Source organism: Antechinus flavipes, chromosome 1 (assembly GCF_016432865.1).
Source record: "Antechinus flavipes isolate AdamAnt ecotype Samford, QLD, Australia chromosome 1, AdamAnt_v2, whole genome shotgun sequence".
NCBI lineage: Eukaryota > Metazoa > Chordata > Mammalia > Dasyuromorphia > Dasyuridae > Antechinus > Antechinus flavipes.
This window is the reverse complement of record NC_067398.1, coordinates 17,277,058-17,296,615: the sequence shown is the minus strand read 5'-3', so window position 1 is coordinate 17,296,615 and position 19,558 is coordinate 17,277,058. Positions and strand designations below refer to the sequence as shown.

General features: G+C 44.4%; 1 protein-coding gene across 2 annotated transcripts in view; it reads right to left on the bottom strand.

The window, feature by feature from the left end:
* Positions 1-16,279, bottom strand: part of ABHD6 (abhydrolase domain containing 6, acylglycerol lipase) — a 45,423-nt gene extending 29,144 nt beyond the window's left edge. Inside the window, exons 1-2 of one of the 2 annotated variants that reach the window (XM_051979704.1) lie at positions 16,175-16,279; positions 15,541-15,678 (exon numbers count right to left, since the gene is read on the bottom strand). The gene's annotated coding sequence lies outside the window, so the exon portion shown is untranslated. Of the gene's footprint in view, positions 1-11,723; positions 12,317-15,540; positions 15,679-16,174 lie in introns of those variants that run through there. The other variant, XM_051979696.1, reaches the window with a different exon arrangement.
* Between the last annotated feature and the right edge of the window lie 3,279 nt (positions 16,280-19,558).

Sequence of the window (19,558 nt, the reverse complement as noted above, 5' to 3'; positions counted from 1 at the left end):
GGAAGGAAGGAAGGAAGGAAGGAAGGAAGGAAGGAAGGAAGGAAGGAAGGAAAAAAGAAAACCCAATAAAACTGTGTCTTGCACTAAAGTGTAAGGAAATAGTTTGCTATATTGTTCAGAAAACCTTTTTTTCTAAAAGTTACTTGAACCTAGCTTGATGTGACTAGAAACTGGCTGACTTCAGGGACAAGCTGGATATTCTGCTCCAGGGAATCCTTATATTTTACCCAGACTGGGATCAAACCAATGCCAATGTTTTGGGTTCCCCAAATTTAAAATGGGTATGCTTTGATCTCAATCACCCTTAATTTGAATGTTTAATTCCCCTGAACCAACCTGGGAAATGCCCTCTGTGTAAGTTATTCAGTGCAGGCCTCCTCAGAAACCCTGAACAATGTGAACCTCTCAGAGACTGAGGAGGGAGCCTTCTTCCTGCTCCCTCCTCTACCAAATGACCAAATAAATTTCTTTCTAAAACTATTTCAGATTTGGGGATTTACTCTTGTGATTTATTTATTTATGTGGGAGGAAAATTAATTGGGGTTAAGTGACTTGCCCAGGGTCAAACAGCCAGGAAGTGTTGAGTGTCTGAGGTCCCATTTGAACTCAGGTCCTCCTGACTTCAGGACAGGCGCTCGATCCACTGCGCCACCCGGCTGCCCCCTCATGATTTAATAACAGAAGTTCCTAATCTGCTTTGGTAGAGGAACTTTCTTTATCTAGGAGTTCCCTGTATCATTGAAATCCCTGGTCCAGTCTCTACACTATCCAACTGTGTGCAATCAAGCATCATTTATTAAGCACTTCTTATGTATAGGGCATCTCTCTGCGAAAACAAAGAAGAACAGTCCCTGCCCTCAAAGAGCTTCTATTCTATTGGAAGGAAACAAAAGGGACATATTGAAATATACACAGAACAGACATCGAGCTTTCAACAAACACTTATTGATTGAGCACAGTGCTACAGTGGTTCTCAAAGTAGGGTCTGGAGAATCCTGGGGGTCTCTGAAACCCTCTTAGAGGGTCTACAAATTCAAAACTAGTTTTTCTTTCCAATATGGTAAATGTCGATAAATATAATCCAGATAAACAAAAACGCTTTGGAGAGATCCTCAATCATTTGTAATAGGATAAAGATACTGAAAACAACAGTTGGAGAACCATTGCACCTAGATGAAAGTCAGAAACAGTCCCTGCCCTCAAGGGCTTACTCTCTATCAGTAGAACTTAAGTGATGGGAGGAAAGGCACTCTCATGGAGGGAGAGTAGTGGAGAGCTCCATGTGGAAGGAACTTCCATTCTATAATCATGTTTGGGGCCACCTGATTTTCTTTTTGTAGAGAGTATCCATCTTTTTCTTTCTCCTAAAGCAGGAGGTTCTTAACCAGGAGGACTAGAGAACTCCAATGTTTGGGGGGCTATGAGCTTGCATCTTTATTTTCACTAACCTGTGGCTGAAATGACGAATTTCTTTGGATTGTTTTAAAGCACGATTCTGAGAAGAGGGCCCTAGCTTCTCCATACTATACTGGTGGGCCGTGATATCCCAAAAGGGTAAGACTCTGCCCCGCTCCAAAGCCTGGCTCAAACCCTGCTCCTTTATCCACTTGTCCAAGCGGAATCTTTCCCCACTCGGGATCTCATGTGACATTTCATCCCATTGCCCTCTGACCAAAGTACCTTTCTGTACTCGCCATGTATTTACTGTGTCATAATTAGTTGTGTTTGTTTAGAGACAGAGTGATGTAGTAGTTAGCACAAATGGGCTCGGAGCCAATTAAGTCTTTGGTTCTAATTCTGTCAGAGAACAAAATAGCACCATGGGTAGAGCATCGGGCCTCAAAGGAGATTAATGTTGTCTCAGACGCTTAGTAGCTGGGTGACCCTGGACAAATCATTGAAACTCAGTTTAATGCCTCGGTTTTCTCAACTACAAAATGGGGATAATAACAGTCCCTACTTCCCAAGACTGTTTTAAATGAGCTAACATTTGTAAAATGTTTAGTGCATCTCATAGATTATTATAGATATGCTTTTCTCTTCACACTCTGATACTGTTCTACTAACTGGGATGATTTATTTATTTTATTTATTTATTTTGCTGAGGCAGTTGGGGTTAAGTGACTCGCCCAGGGTCACACAGCTAGGAAGTGTTAAGTATCTGAGACCAGATTTGAACTCAGGTCCTCCTGACTTCAGGATTGGTGCTCTACCTACTGCACCACCTAGCTGCCACCTAGCTGCCCCCAGGGCTGATTTATTTTGCTGAAGTATAACTTTCTTAAGTTACAAAGGATGATTCTAATGGGGAAGGAGAGGAGCATTCTATTGGGAAAAAGACCGTGTTCTTGGGAAGTGACAACTCTTTCAAAAACCAATAAAATATATTTTATGAGATCTTTCTATCACATCCATCACCTCGTAAGAGCCTGAAATCTTGAAAGTTGCAATGTTTTCCCAAAGTATTAAGCGTAGTGTTTGCCAATCATATGCTCTTTGTACAAGAAAACAAGTTACTAAGTCTTCCCAAAGTACCAAGTGTAAATGGTGTTTGCTAATCATATGCTCTTTGTACAAGAAAACAATGACTGGCCAGAGAATGAGGGTTCTCTCTCTTGTACCAGTCAGTCTTAAGAAAGCTGACTATTATGGCTAAGCTTAAAAAAAAAAAAAAAACAGAATAACTCAACTGACCTTTAATGATCGATAGCCCGGCTACAAATCTGTCTTTTTAGGTACTGAGTCCACAGAGTGATAGAGTCAAGTATCAAGAGCCAGGAGAACAACAGAAAAGATGACGGGACCAATGTAAGTTGCCTAAAAGGCAGCTAAACTCTAATTAACTGTAATGACAAACCTTTAGGATCAACTTTTTAGGGATTTAGTGAAGAGGATCTCAAAAGACTTGAGTTCAGCTCCTGTTGGGTGACTCTGGGCATCTATGTCACCTCAGTTTGTTCATCTATATAACGATGAAGCTCAATTCAACAACTTCTACTCTCCCTTAGAGACCATCCGGCCCAGCCCGAGCTCTCTATCTGAGGAAATGACTTGGCGGAGTCAGCCCGTCCAGCGGTCTTCCCTAGTGGTACTCCATTATCCATACCAGCTGTGCGGCCCGAGGCAAGGCACTATGGGCTGTCCATCTGTTAACTGGAGATAATAACAGCACCCACGCCATGGGCTTGCCGTGAGGATCAAATGAAATAATAATGGATGCTTTGCAAATGGTAAAGCTCTGTGCAAATGTCAGCTGCTATTTTTTTCCTTTAAAAATGGATTTTTCTATCTTCTGTCTTTTTGCCATCTGCACTTCTACCTATATTCCTCTCTTCCCCTTCCCAGAAAACTATCCCTTATAAGAATTTTTAGAGGAAAGAGAAATAAAATGCAGCAAAACCAATCTACGTAATGAAAAAGACTGTTATTGTTCAGCCAGATTATGGGATAATGAGGAGCTTACTGGTTGGAAAAGAATACTGGCTTTGGACTCAGAAAACCTGAGCTGAACTCTGGCCTTTTTGAATTAGAACATGTGTAACTTGGACAAGGGGCAGCTAGCTGACGCTGCAATTGATAAAGGGCCAGGCCTGAACTCAGGAAACTGCACTTTTCTGAGTTCAAATCCAGTCCCAGTTCCTAGCTGTGTGACCCTGACCAAGTCACTTCACCCTGTTTGCCTCAGTTTCCTCCAGTATCTTTGCCAAGAAAATTCCAAATGGGACATGAAGAATTTGACACAACTAAACAGCACTAAACAAATCTTGAGCAAATCACTGGATTTCTCTGGGCTTCAGTGGGTTCATCTGTAAAGTGAGAGTGGTGGATTTCGAGACCTCTCAGGTCCCCTTTCAGTTCCACATCTAGAATCCTTTCATTCTAATTTTACTTTAGTGGAGCATCATTTAACATCACGTTGCCCGGGCAACTGAACATCAAGTTTTTAATAGTCAAAGTAACATCCTCCTGGACATTTTTTACTAAAATATAATGGTGTGCTTCACGTAGGTGGGCTGGCTGTTTCCCCCCTCTGCAGGCTGTCGGGTGCCCTATGGTCACCCCATCAACACTGCCAAGATTCTCCCTGGGAGAAAAATCTCCTGCCAGAGAAGTAAACAGGTCCGTCCCTGAAGAGTCCCAAAGACCTCTGCAACCTAGAAAAATCAGTAGATCTTTTAGGAGGATCCAACCAAGACTTAGATTCTGGACCCTTTGCAGCACTTTTAAGGAGCCAAGAGTCAAATCTGTTTTGTTCTTTGTTTCCTGACAAGAGTTAAGAGTCCAGCTCTGCTCTGGAAAGGAAACAGTAATCTTACCCTTCTTAGAACAATAGAAGGGCAGAGGACCAAAAAGGTCACACCTAGCTTCTCAGGATCTTGGAGGTCATTAAATAATAGGGGTCACATGAGATGCATTCTAGCCCAAGATGGAGGAGCACTGCCTTCTTGACGGTTTTATCTCAGGTCACACTGGGGGTATCACTGGGGAGCATTTGCCCAGATCTGGAACGGGTCCAAGATTATTACTTAATAAAGGGAGTTGCCCGGATCCACCCTCAAGGGTGATAATTGAAGTCCTTGTACTTTGGCTGTCTCCCCGTTGGAACCCCGGCCTATTCCCTTAGTCACGGTCCCTTCGGGGCCCTGTTGCTACGTCTTCCCTCCCAGGTTCTGCTATCACCTAATGCTTTGGTCCTTTGGTGCCCTTCGTGCCAGAATTCCATTTCCTCTTTGTGCTAGAAGTAGAGAGGGGCAACATTCAGGAGGAAGGAGATGGCCAGCATTCTATCCCCTGAGTCACTTTGCTGCCCTAGAGGGGCCCCAGAAGCCATTTAGTTCAGTCCATTCATTTTACAGATGAGGAAACTGAGACGGAATGGTGAAAGGATTTGTCCATCATCACATGGTTAGTGACCAGAAGAGCCAAGATTTAGCATAGGTCCTTTGGCTCTGAACCCAGCAATCCTGCCACTGTATCACTCTGCCTCTTAAGGGATGTTCTATGAAAAGGTGAAGAAGATGGCAAGTCAGAAAATCAATAACAAGGATCTAAGAAATCAAGAAAGAGAAAAAAAAAAAAAGGCAAAGAATGTCTGTAGCTACAAAATACAAAGTAATGGATAAGAAGAGCCCATCTGTCCTCCACCGCCTTGGTGGGTCCATCATGATATTATCATCCCATGGATTCATTGGACCCTTTTGCCCCATTAAGGTTTTGTCTTCCCCCCTTCTAAACTAAACTCTTAGAAAGATGGCATCCTTCCGATTTGTCTCTATTCCCTCCCCTTCCTTTCCCTTTTTAATCTCTTAATTACTTTATAATCTGGTTCAAAGGTTACCAAGGATTTCTTTGTTCTTTGGACCCCTTTCAACGCTGTCACTAACTTTTAGTCCAAGTGCACACTCTCTCCTCCCTTGGTTTCTTTAACAATATTCTTATTTCTCTTCCGTCCTCTTTTTTTTGGTCTTTCATCTTCCTACTCTTGCCCTCCCCCCACACACCCATACTTAACAATTGGCAAGGGCTCACTATTACCCAAAGGCTAACCTTCTAAAGCTCATGGACCCCCTTCTCTACATCAAAGCTTCTTAAATTGTATTTCGTGACCCCATATAGAGATATTTAATTATGATTTATTATCAGTGAATGTTTGACTTGTCTATCCATTATATATACTGGGAGGCAAGTGGAAAATTTTTTAAGAAGCCCTCATCTACCTTATAGTTTTTAAAAGTCCTCAACAACAACCCAGCTCAATTCAGTTTCAATTGATCAAAGATGGGCAGAAGCAGCTACACCCAAAGAAAGAACACTGGGAGATGAATATAAACTGCTTGCATTCTTGTTTTTCTTCCCAGATTATTTCTACCTTCTGAATTCAATTCTCCCTGTGCAACAAGAAAACTGTTCGGTTCTGCACACATATATTGTATCCAGGATATACTGTAACCTATTCAACATGTAAAGGATTGCTTGCCATCTGGGGGAGGGGGTGAAGGAAGGGAGGGGAAAAATCGGAACAGAAGTGAATGCAAGGGATAATGTTGTAAAAAATTACCCTGGCATGAGTTCTATCAATAAAAAGTTATTAAAACAGCAACAACAACAACAACCCAGCTCCCATCTACCTTTCCAGTCTTATATTACTTCCTTGTCAAATTGTCTTGATAACTGATCTTCCTAACCTTGACATCCCATTTCCTGCCTCCAGGCCTTTAAACAGGCATTTTCTCCAGACATGGAAAGCTCTCCCTCTTAATTTCAGAATCCTTTCAAGGTTTAGTACCTGTGCCAATTTCTGCAGGAAGTCTTTTCTCTTCAGCCCAAAAAATAATTATTGTAATTACTCTTGCTAATTTCATATTGACTTAATTTTGTACATATTGTACCCTTCCTCCTTCCCCCAACTTGAGACCAGGAACCATTTCTTTTTTTTAAATTTTGGACTTCATATCCTCAGCATTTGATTGTGAAATTTTATTTCTGCTTCCACAACATCTCTCAAATATGTCCTCTACAACCCAAGGGTTACAAGTGCTCATCATCTCTCTACCTTCTATTCAATTAGCTTCCTAATTGATCCCCTTGACTCAAGTCTTTTCCCATCCATTCATCCTCTACTCTGCTGCCCTGGTGATTTCCTATTGTGCAGGTTCTACCCACATCATTTACCTCCTGAAGTAACTTCCTCCCATGGCTAAAATCAACTATGAAATCATCTATTTGGCTTTTAAAGCGCTGCCTACCTTATTACACATTTCTACCTTTCGTGCCCTTTGATCTATCCATAATGACTTTCTTTGGGTTCCTCATATAGGACGTTCCATCATCTCCTATCTCCATACCTTTGCATTGTTGTCTGTGTCTGGAAAATACTCCCTTCTCATTTCCACCTCTTAGAAGCCCTAGTTAAAAGTTAAAAGAGTTCCCCTAAGCTTCTCCTGACTTTTAAACTTAGCACTTGACAATATACCACATATATTGGATCAAAGATCCCAAAAGAAAGACCATTAGAATTGTTCACACTTGGGTAACTAACTGTCCTTCCACAAACCTTCCACATTTACTACTTTACAGCTGTTCTGGTGGGTCATTAATAAAGAATAATTTCTGTCTTTCTTTCTTTCTTTAGATATGCTATTTATATAAAAGAAATTAAGTGTTGATCCTTGGAGGTCTCATCCATCAGAATGGCAAAAATGAGAAAATATGGAAATAGATGATTTTGGAGAGACTATGGAAAGCACTATCCTAAAAGTGCTAGTAGAGCTTTGAATTGGTAGATTTCTTTTGGGAAAAGTAATTTAGGATTATTCAAGAAAAGTCATTAAAATGATTATGTTCTTTGGCTCATTGCAGGGTATATTCCACAAAAAGATCAAACATAGAAAGATTTCTTTCTTTCTTTTTTTTTATATGAAATGGGGCAGACTGCAAAGCAGCCCTTTTTGTATCCACAAACAAACTGGAAAATATGGATGTCATCAATTGGGAAGTAAAATGAATCAGGGTACATAAAAAATGCTGAAGATGAGGAAGTCAGAGAAACATGGGAAGATTTCCATAGACAGTCAAGTATCAAGACCCAAGAGAACAGCAGAAAAGATGACTAGACCAATGTAAGTTGCCTAAAAGGCAGCTAAACACATAATGGAAGCAAAATAGAAAGTGGAAAGAGCACCAGCTTCTATGACTCAGACACTTACTGTACGCATGACCCTGGTTGAGCAAGCCCCGCAACTTCCCCTGAGCCTCAGTTTCTCTATTTGGAAAATCAGGGCATTGGACTAGATGGCCTCTTAAGTCTCTTCCAGTTCTAAGTATGGAATCTGTATTGAGTTCTTTCCTAATAGAAGGTTGAGGATTACTACAACTGAAATGGACAAATCCCTCCTTTCCGCCTTGGGCCAGCAGAAGAAAGTTTGGTCAGCTAGATTGGGGGATTTCTTTTGTATTTCAAAAGGCCGGCTCAACAATGCCCTTAAGGGTATCTGTTCAGGGTGGGAGGTACTCGAAAGTGATCTATCTGCCCCCATCCTCCTGTTGTAAAATGCGAATCACAGATTAAAATGTAACAAACTGAACAGAAATGCTTATAAGGCTATCTTGGTACCAAATAAATTCTAAATCTCCCTCATTGCGGTTGTCTTGAATTTTATTGCCTGGGCTATTTCACAACCACAATGTTAATGCTTTATATAAGTGCTATATAAGTCAAATATAGGTAGCAATTCTATAATACTTTAAGATCTGCAGAATGATTTACATGTGCTACCTCATTCAATCCTGACAACAATCCTGGAAGGTAGCTGTTATTATTATTATCCTCATTTTACAAGTGGAGAAACTGAGGCTGAGAGGGATTCAGTGACTAGCCCAGAACTACACAGCTAATAAATGTCTGAGGTAAAATTCAAACTCATCTTCTTGATTCCAAGCCTAGTACTTTACCTACTGAGTCACCTAAGTACCTCACCACAGTATAGAATGATTGTCAGCAATCCAACGTAGTTGGTCAATCTATTAGTCAGTTTCCCTTTTCTGCTTTTCAAGGAGTGATAGTGTATATCAGGAAATGACCATAAGGTAAAAACAAAAGACAAAGATAGAAAAAGCTTTTTAAAAGAAATGATTATTGATTTCCTTCTTTTCTATGCTTTCAACCCCAAACACTAACAAACTGATGTTTGGATACCTAGAACCTCAGCCTAAAACCCTTTGTTGTAGGTAAAAACAGTAAACAAAGCCAGGTTGGAGAAGTCTCAATTCCTGTGTTCAAATTCAGATTTGAACTAGATTTTTACGTATCTAATTAAATAATTCAATAAATGTTACCTTATCTTCTTTGTATGATCCAGAAAGTAGCTTGCAGCCGGGCCCACAGGCACCCCAGCACTCAGTAAGTATTCTTCCTCCTCCCACACGGCCAATCAGTCGCCAGAGCTTCCAGTTTGTACGTTCATAACATCATCCAGCGTCTGATGCCTTCTCTCCACCCATCAAGCTACCACCTCAGTTCCAGTCTTCCTCACCTCTCACCTAGATACTAATCAGTGGCTTCTTAATTGTTCTCACTTCAAGCCTCCACTCCTAAAACCTCCCACAATTTCTAGCACCAAATACACACTTCTGGTGAATCTTCCCCAGTTGGTCCCAGCTGATCTCTCCACCTCAGTGGACCAGCGTTTGTATTTGAGCCCAAATGGTCTTTGTTTCTGTTCCTTTGAGAAGACCCTTCCATCTCTAGTGTCTAAGCTGTTGTCCTGATCATCATCCAAGTCTGGGTAAATGATAAATACTAAAAGACCGCATCTTATACTTTCAGTCCCCACTTTGTTATAATTTGCCTTTCCTTCTCCATGAGGACCAGGACATCAGGGAGGTAACCTCATGACAGGCAAGTGAATTGGATGGAAGTGAGGAAGGGCCGGGCAGGATCACTTGCCTCACTCTCCCCTCTAGAGCCGTCTGGATCCAGTGGGCTGTACTATAAATCAGGATCATCGGAGAGGCCCCGGATACAACGGGAGACTTTGGCCCTTTCTAAACTAAGATCTTCAACAGGTCTCAGTTTGTCTGAGGGAGGTAACAATTGAGGCAAAGAATATTCTCTTTCACCTATCCCCACCAATAAATCTAAATAAATACATCAGGGACCCTCAGGGTTTCAGAAAGGAGAAACGATGGCTATTTACATTCAATCTGAGTCCATCGCTGACCAAAGGGGGCTTGACCTGAGACTGTTTTCTATTCGAAGCCTCCCTGGATCGCCCCAATACTGGACACTGCCTCGAGTTTAACTAGGCGGTAGAGGAGTGCAGTTCTTAACTCCCGTTTTATACTCTATCCACTTCTCTATGCATTTGTCTAACCTTGGTTAGAATGCAAACACCTGGAGAGCAGGGATAGCCCCGTGGTCCTCCGGCGCTCAGACTTAGCACAAGGGAAGGCACAGGGCAGGTGCTAAATAAACATTGGCGTTTGGATGACAAAGAGCGGCGGAGTGGAAGGATCCCTGGTCTCCAAGAAAGCCACAACGTGGGCAAGGTGGACGAAGCCATCTGGACTCCCTCTAACCAATCCAAAAGCCAGCCTCGGGCGGATAGCCACAAGCCTGGGAAGGACGGTGGGCGTATAGCGCCCGCCCTTGCATTTGGTGGGGGGCTAATTGGGCGCTAAGCCTTCGGGGATGCTTTGGCTGACCCAGGATCCGTCAGCCAAGCTGAGATGTGCAGCGACTAAAGTCCCTGAGGTGCTGAGGAGGGAAGCCCCGCGTTCAAATCCCTTTAAGGTCTTCGCTTCTCGGGACCCGGCTCAGTTTCCTTCGGGTGAAATGAGCCAGGGAACTAAGACTCGGTTTGAAGCCCGGTGATTCCGTGGCCCGTCCGCGTGACCTTGGTCCGAGCGCTCGCTCGGAGTCTGGCTTTGCTAATCTGCCAAACCGGCGGGCTGGACCGGCTAAATGACCTCTGGGGGGGCTTCGAGCTCTCGTGTCCCAGGCGCAGGTGCCACCGGGAACGCGCTCGAGCCCGGGGCCGCCTTTGCATCACCGGCCGTGATGCCCCAGCGCCAAACGCCGCTCTCGGCTGCCGGTGCAAAGAGACAGGAACTGAAGGAGCCAGCCGAAGTGGGGGAGCTGCCTGCAGTGGGGTGCCCCTCGGAGAGGGGGGGCAGCTGACAGGAGAGGGAGTGCTCTTCGGGAGAGGCGGGGGGAGCCGTTTGGAGAGAGATGCCGGTGGAGAGGCGGGCGAGCTGGCGGGAGTGGGGGTGCTTCTCGAACAGGCGGGGGAACTGTTTGGGGTGGGGGTGCCCCTCGTAAAGGCGGCGGAGCTGTTAAAAGTGGGATGCCCCTTGGAGAGGCGGGGGAGCTGCCTGGAATGGGGGTGCTCTTCGGAGAGGCAGGCGAGCTGACGGGAGCGGGGGTGCTCCTGGGAAAGGCAGCGGATCTGTTTGGAGTGGGATGCCCCTCGGAGAGGCGGCGGAGTTGTTGGAGTGAGATGCCCCTTGGGAAGGCGGGGGAGTTCCTGGAATGGGGGTGCTCTTCGGAAAGGCGGCGGAGCTGTTAAAGTGAGATGCCCCTTGGAGAGGCGGAAGAGCTATTGGAGTGGGATGCCCTTTGGAGGCGGGGGAGCTGCCTGGAGTGAAGGTGCTCCTCGGAAAGGCGGGGGAGCTGTTTGGAGTGGGATGCCCTTTGGAAGCGGGGGAGCTGCCTGGAGTGGAGGTGCTCTTCGGAAAGGCGGGGGAGCTGTTTGGAGTGGGATGCCCCTCGAAAAGGCGGGGGAGCTGCCTGAGGGTGGGGGTGCCCCTCGGAGAGATGGGGGAGCTGCCAGAAGAGGCGAGCTTAGAGGGGGGAGGGGGAAACAGATCTCTAGAAAGCCCAGGGCTAAAGGCCTCGCTCCACCAGCATCCTAGAGCTCGAAAGTGGCCAAGTTGCAGCGGTGCCAAAGCGCGGGCCGGGCACTGGCTGGAAAGGACCCCCATCCCCATCCGCGGGGCCTCTGGCCGCGGGATGAAAAGGGCCGGGGCCTCGGGGCCGCCCAGACTGGACAGAAGCCCTGGCATCCGACGGGGCAGGAGGCGAAAGGGAGAGGGAACCCCCTGACCCCTCCTCGACCTCCCCCCCACTCCCCAATCGGGGCGAGGGGCTTCGCCAGCACCGCCCCCACCTCTATCCCGGGGCAAGGCCAGGGGCGCCCCGCACGCCCTGTCGAGCCCCAGCTCACCTCCCGCCGGCTTGGTCCCTCTGCGAGGGTCGCCCCGATTGCCGCACTCGCCTCTGCCGGCCTCCCCGGTAGCTCTCAAGCTCGCAGCACTGCCTAAACCTTAAAGGCGCCGCGGAAGCCGGCAGATTCTGTCGGCTGACAGAAAGTAGGCAGCAGCCCTCCTCCCTCCCGGCCTGGATCCCGCCCTCTGGCTCTGACTCCGCCCCTCTCCGCTGGTCTCAGTTCGCCTCCTGACACGGCGCCGGGGCAGATGCGGGCGAGAGGAAAGACAGCGGACTCGAGCTAGCAGCACCGCGGCTGCTCCGGGCCTCAGTTTCCCCACCCGCAAAACAGCAGAAGGCAGGTCACACAAAATGAGAGGAGCCGGTGGCCGGGGACGGGAAGAGCGCTTGACCCGACAAGGGGTAGATCTCAGAGAATAAGGACAATTCGGATAAAGTTTCGGTGGGACGGGAGAAATGTTTGTAGAAACCAAATCAATTCATCTAAAATCACAAAAGAAGCAGTTAGATGGGAGGAAGAATCTTGGGGGAAAAAATAAAAACTTTTGAAGACAAAATTACATTTTAAAGGAAAGGGTTAACTGGGGAAATGTTGAAAAACTGAAGTCCTTTTGCAGAAACAAAATCAGATTAAGAAAAAAAAAAAAAGAAATCTTGAACGGTTTTTGCAAAGACAAAATCAAATTCTAATAGAAGAGTTTAAGTAGGAAAAGTCTTTTTTTGTTTATTTTCTTTGAAAATTTTATTCATTTGTTATTTCCCCTAGTTACATTTAAAACAATTTTTTTACATTTGTCTTTAAAACTTCTGAGTTCCAGATTCTCTCTTCCTTATCTCCCATTCGCAGCCCCCATTGAGAAACCATTTCCATAAAAATCACGTTGTGAAAGATCTCCCTAATTTTAAAAAATAAAGTTATAAAAAGAGAGTGTATAAAAATAGTTATAAAAAAGAGAGCTTATCCTTCGACCTGTATTCAGACACAATCAGTTTCTTCTCTGGATATGGGTAGGATTTTTCATTTTAAGTCCTTCAGTGTGTGGTGGATCGGTGGCCTGCTGAGAATAGCAAAGTCATTTAGAGCTCGTCATGTGGGAGAAGCCTTGAAAAACACCTCCTTTTGGATGAACAAATTTACATTATAAAGAAAATGGACTAAAACTTCCGGATTTTCTTGGTTTTCTTAACTTTCCCTAGAGCACAAAGATAGTGCTTTCTAGATTTTAGAGCCACAGGATCTAGAAAACCCTAGATCCTGAATTTCAATGGTTCCTTTAAAGTTGATTATAGTAAAATGTGCCCTTTCTGCAATCCTGCAGTTCTTTTCACCCCCAATAGATGGAAGTCATTTGCCACCCTGTCACGGGTCCCTTGTTGACATCCAGAGTTGTTTTGCCAGCAGCACTCATTTCCTGCAGTCCTCCTCAGACACCGGCAGGTGGAAGTCATCCCTTTCCGCAGGGGACCAGCTTTTCCTCCAACCTCTTCCACTTCCATCAGTAGCCCAAAGCTATTGTTTCTCCATCTTTTATTAGAGTTTCTATGATAACTGGACCAAAAGTCTTTTATTAGAATTTCTATGATAACTGGACCAAAAGTCTTTTATTGGAGTTAGTTTCTATGATAACTGGACCAAAAGTCTTTTATTGGAGTTTCTATGATAACTGGACCAAAAGTCTTTTATTGGAGTTAGTTTCTATGATAACTGGACCAAAAGTCTTTTATTGGAGTTTCTATGATAACTGGTCCAAAAGTCTTTTACTGGCGTTTCTATGGTAACTGGACCAAAAGTCTTTTATTGGAGTTTCCATAGTAACTGAACCAAAAGTCTTTTATTGGCGTTAGTTTCTATGATAATTGAACCAAAAGTCTTTTATTGGAGTTTCTATGATAACTAGACCAAAAGTCTTTTATTGGAATTTCTATGGTAACTGGACCAAAAGGCTTTTTATTGGAGTTAGTTTCTATGATAACTGAACCAAAAGTCTTTTACTGGAGTTTCTATGGTAACTGGACCAAAAGTCTTTTATTGGAGTTTCTATGGTAACTGGACCAAATCCAAAGCTCTTCGAGGAGTCTCAAGAAACCATAACACATTGCACCTGGCAAATAGGTCTCTCTCCTCGGTTCCACATTGGCTTGTGGTCACTTAATGGAGCTTGATAAGTCTCTTATGAAGGAAGCTAGATGGTACAATGTTGCACCTGGAGTCAAGATAACATTAATTCAAATCTTGCTTTGGATGCTTACTAGCAGCAGACTTTCTAGTGCTTTGCAGACTGCCTGGCATTTAATAGGCACTTAATGAATATTTATTGAACTGGTTACTATGACCTTTGGCAAATCACTTAATTTGTTTTAGCTTCAGTTTCTTCATCTGTAAAATGGGGATAATATCTATCTTACAGAGTTGTGAGGTTCAAATGAGGTAATATATGTAAAGCATCTTGAAAATTTTTAAATGCTATATTAACGTTAGCTATTATCATCACTCTCTCCTCTTGTGCCCAGGCTTGCCATTCATTGCAACATTTCCCAGAGTTGGGGAGACTCTACAGAGGGCCTTAGCTTCTCTGTAGTAATGTCAGACTTCCCTAGTACCTTCTTGAAGTATCTGGGTGGAGTTCTCTAAATCAAAGCTGTGGATCGGGGTAGCCAGGTGAGGCAGTGGATAGAGCACCAGCCCTGAAATCAGGAGGACCTGAGTTCAAATTTGACCTCAGACACTTAACACTTCCTAGCTGTGTGACCCTGGGCAAGTCACTTAACCCCAATTGCCTCAGCAAAAGGAAAAAAAAAGAATTGTGGGTTGCTACCCCATATGGGATCACATAACTGAATGTAGGGGTCATGAAGTGATGATTTATCAGTAAATGCTTGATTATATATCTATTTTATATACCTGAGGTTGTGTGAAAATGTCTGGAGTGAAAAGGGGTGGCAAGTTTAAGAAACCCTGCTCTAAATAACCTGGGTCTGCTGCTGGAAACCTTTTTCAGGGGATAAGAAGGGGTTATGTAATTCTCTGGCACTACCCCATGTTAAGGAAAGGAAAGATCTGCTGTCCCTGTTGCACAGGGTTTTCTAGGGAACACTAATCTTGGAGGCCCAGTGACCTAGGGCTGCTCGGTGAGTACCGGGCCTTCTGCTGCAGGATGTCTGGAGCGGTTTTCACTCAGCCAAACCAAATTAAACCAATCCACCATCCCCAGTCATTTGTCTTGGTTCCACTTCACCGCACTCCTGACAGGGAGGCTTTAATTAGGAGGCCACAAAAGAACTGAAAAAGCTTTCCCAAGGTCACGGGGCAAGTCAGGCTGAGACGGGGACTCCCAGGACCTCTTACGAGTGAGTGCTATCCACTGGGCAAAACGAGAGCAGGTTCTTGGTGCCGAGGAAGCCTGGCCCGGCTCCTGAGAGCGCCGGCGCTGCCCTACCTCTTTTAGTAACAGCGACTCCAAACACTCAAGCGTTACAGCTATTTCCTTATCAACTTTCCTGTCTCAACATGATACTCAAGTGGAGACTTTGGAAATGAGCAGGCGCCGGGGCATCAATCAAAAGCTTCCATTCCTGATTTGTTTGCGTTATTCTAATATCCCAGCAAGTCATGAGCTCGTGAGTGTGGAGATTTCTTTCCTCCAATGAGGAAAATCAGAACCATCCCCGCCTGCCTATTCCTTGTGACTCCATAAGCAAATGGATCAATGATTGGTATATGACTCTAGATAACAGGAGAGAGACACACACAGAGAATCAGAGCTGGTATGGAGAAGCAGCAAAGGAGACGAGACCAAGTTGGGGCAAAAACTCACCTTCCAGGCAGACAGTTCATGTGCAGACTTCATGGTTTCTTTGGAGAGGAGATAGGGACCAGAGTCAGGTTACAGAGCCATGGTGGAGAGGATTCGGGTCCACTTGTGTGCTAGGAGCCTTCTCTTTTTTCTTGGGACCTGTTAAGGATACCAAGAGAGAGCCTGCGCTGACCACTGGTTATCCTTTTCTCTTGCCATGCTATTGGTCCATCTCCACCCCACCCCCACCCTCCCTACCCCCCCCTTTTTTTTTTACATTTGTGCTTATATTGCTTAAGGCATAGAACTGATCACTCCCTTCCTCAAAAAACTCTACTGGCTCCCTATTACCTCCAGGGACAAATAGAAACTATCTTGGGCATTTAAGAATCTTCCCAACCCCATCCCACCCAACTTTTCCTGTCTCCTTAGACATTACGACCCTTCACCAAGGCTAAAGCCAACCCATCCTTCAATCTCTTCCCCATTCACACTCCTTCCGCTCCCCAGACCTTTGCCCCGGTGTCTCCAACTCTCCCGATGCTTCCTCCTCTCCCCTTTCCCCAACCTGTCAAATGTCTTAGCTCCCTTCAAGGCTGGGCTCAGAGCCACCTTCTACAAGAAGTCTTCCCTGATTTCTCCCCGCTGCACCTACCTCCACATTGCCTCGGATTAGTTTTGGCTATGTTGTCTCTACCTCGGTAGGTCCATGATGTCTTTCTTGATAGAGGATAAGTTCATTGAAGACATGGCCTGCTTCACCTTGGTCTCTGTGGCTCTGCTGTCCAACTAGCGCCTGGCACACAATAGGATTGTTTGTTGATTGTAACAAAGAGGGATGATTTGGGGGAGGACCTGCTGCTGGCCAAATCCATTGGCCAAAGTCAGGTTGGGACCCATATTGACGAAAGCATCAGGACCAGATGTGGAGTTGGGAGCATCTCAGGTGCATTCAAGGTTGGAGATTCAGTACCAGAGAGATGCTAAGTCCTATATCCTGCCTTATCTCCTTCATTAAGAGGATTGTGCTCAGTTCTGGGAACCACCACTTTAAAGGACACCATTTAGGTACGGAGGGTCCTGAAGAGGACAACCAAAGATGGCAAAGGCTGCGTGACCCTGGGCAAGTCACTTAACCCCAATTACCTCAGCAAAAAAAAAAAAAAAAAAAAAAAAGGCAGAGTAATGAGATCATGTCATATGAGAAGAAACTGAAGATCAAGCTTGGATAAGAAGAGACGTAGTAGGGGGTTCACAAGAGCCGACCTTGAGTATTTGAAGGATTGCCTTGTAAAGTAATGGTTAGACATGTTCTGTCCCAGAAGGGAGATCCAAGAGCAAAGGACAGCAGTTGTAAAGGGGAAGGTTTAGGCTTGATGTCAGGAAAAATTCTCTTGGGTCCAGCATTTCCTAATGTGGAATGGGCTGTCTTGGGAGGTAGTGAGTTCCCCATTACTAGACATCTTTAAAAAAAAAAAAAGGATGAATATCACTTGATTGATTCTTAATCAGGTATGTACATGAGCATGGAGCCAGTGAGCTCCCATTTCAAATCAGACTGTGATCCCAAGAAAAGGAAAGTAGGAAAAAAGCATCTATTAAACTCCTACTATATGCTAGGCATCGTGCCAAGTGCTTCATAAATATTTTTGCTCACGACAACCCTGGAAGATAGGTCTTATTACTATTTAATATTGTATTAGAAATGCTAGCTTTGGCAATAAGAGTTGAGAAAGAGATTAAAGGAATAAGAATAGGCAATGAGGAAACCAAATGATCACTCTTTGCTGATGATATGATGGTATACTTAGAGAACCCCAGAGACTCTACTAAAAAGTTATTAGATAGGTCTTATTATTATCCCCATTATTACAATTGGGGAAACAGAGGCAAATAGAAGTGAAGTGGCTTGACCAGGGTCACCGAGCTAATAAGTATCTATGTGGCTGGATTTGAACTCGGGACTTTCTGACTCCAAATCCAGCATTCCATCCCCTGTGCCATCTAGCAGGATAAAAGACTGGAAGCCTGAGCCATGTTATCTATAACCCATTTAACTGGCCAAAGTGGCCATTCTATTTAAGTGATCACGCATGAGCTATGACAAGTGGAATAATGCGGGTAACACATAAACCTGGGGTCAAATTTAAGTCGTCACTCTCGGGCAAGGCCAGGAGCACGTTTTCAGGGAGACCAAAGCCTTGCTTAATCATCTATTCATTCAATCAACAAATATATTAAAAAGTCCTCTTGATCCTTCACCCAGGAAGGCATTCTCAAAGACTTCAAACAGAACCTGAGCTCCAGGAGGTCCCCTCAGGCTGGGAGGTCCTGCTCTGGGTAGACTGTGTCTGCCCCTCACGGGCCTTTATGTTGGGCAGTGTCAACATCAGGAGGGCACCAGATCAGTGCATTTTGTGGCCCAACGCTCCCTGCCAAATGTCACCCAGATATTGTCATTTTTGTTAATGGGGGCCGATGGGAACAAAAACAAAGCCCTTTGAAATACCGAGGTGCCGTATGCCAGAAGGCACCATGAGACAAAGGACCCTCCTAGAAGGAAGCCTTGCTCCAAGTTAGGGGGACAGAGCACACTCTGGAAAAAGTATTAGCAATAAAAGCGTCCTTTGGAATAAAAATGCAAATAAAGTCAAAAGGCAAGTACATGATTCTAGACTGGGACATCTCTTGAGCAATGGGACGCCACGAAATTGTAATTCTGGTTATGAAATGATGACGGAGCCTTTTCTGAGGAGATAAGCCCCTCCCACCCCCCCACAGCACTTGGAAGCCTCAAAGGGGCGTGAGTGGGTGTGGGCGGGCATGGGTGTCTTTCAGACGAAACCTTTGTTTGGACTCTAAGCCAATTAAAAGTCTTTTATCACCGCACTGTAAGCCAGGAGGAAACAATCCGTGGCAGCACATGCTCTGAATCAGAGGGAAGTCTCCTCTGTCATGAATTTCTAGAGGCAAACTCATCCCTTGGCTGAGCATCGTGCTCTGGGGACCAGATGCTCCCTGGCCAATCCCCTATGGGATTGACTAGTATTATTAATCAATGTTCACAACAAAAACCAGTAAGCAAATAATAAGGTAAAATAACAGGGCAAACTCCCCAAAGAGAATTGTTCATGTTTTCATTAAACCAAAAAACATGATAAAACACGTTTGAACCAAATAAGTAAGACCTTTGCTAAGGGTCCCCTCCCAAATCTGTCAACGTACTTATATGTAACACTCCCTCGGGACTCTTGCTCCCTTTTTTTGGCTAGCATAATTGTATTTAGTGTGTATGTCATTATTTTGATGATCTCATGTTTCATGTTTTATCACTTTATATATTTTTCTAAATATCATTTTTGTCCTTCTTATTTTTGCTTTTATCAGACTATAATATTCCATTGGTTCCTTCTTTCTGGAAGAGGACCAAAATGGCCAAATCGATCAATGTACTTTTATATATAAGACTCCCTCGGGCCTCTTGCTCCCCCCCCGCTTTTTTTTTTTTTGGCTAGTATAATTGTATTTAATGTGTATGTTGTTATTTTGATGATCTCATGTTTCATGTTTCGTCACTTTATATATTTTTCCAAATATTTTTATTCTTATTTTTGCTTTTATCGGATTATAATATTCCATTGGTTCCTTCATTCTGGAAGAGGACCGAAATGACATCAGTATATTACAGTCAAGTTACAATATATCCGACTATGGTCAGACCAGTAGGGGCTCACAATGCTCTGCCACAGGTCAGACACAAATAGTCCCTATGAACATTTCGGGGGTTCTCTAACTATCCATCTCATGCTGCTTCTGAACTAATTCAATTCTGCCTTGCTCCCAGCACCTTCTCTGATGAAAACACACCGTATTGGGTCATCTTGTGCCAGTGTCTTCCATGGCAGCAATCAGTTCTAGAGAGCTTGAGAGTGTCCTCGGATTAGTTTTTCTGACCACCACATGAACACTTGCCCTGTAATGAGCTCTCCACAAAATAATCTTTTTAGCAATACTCTGTGTATCTGTATATGCACATATA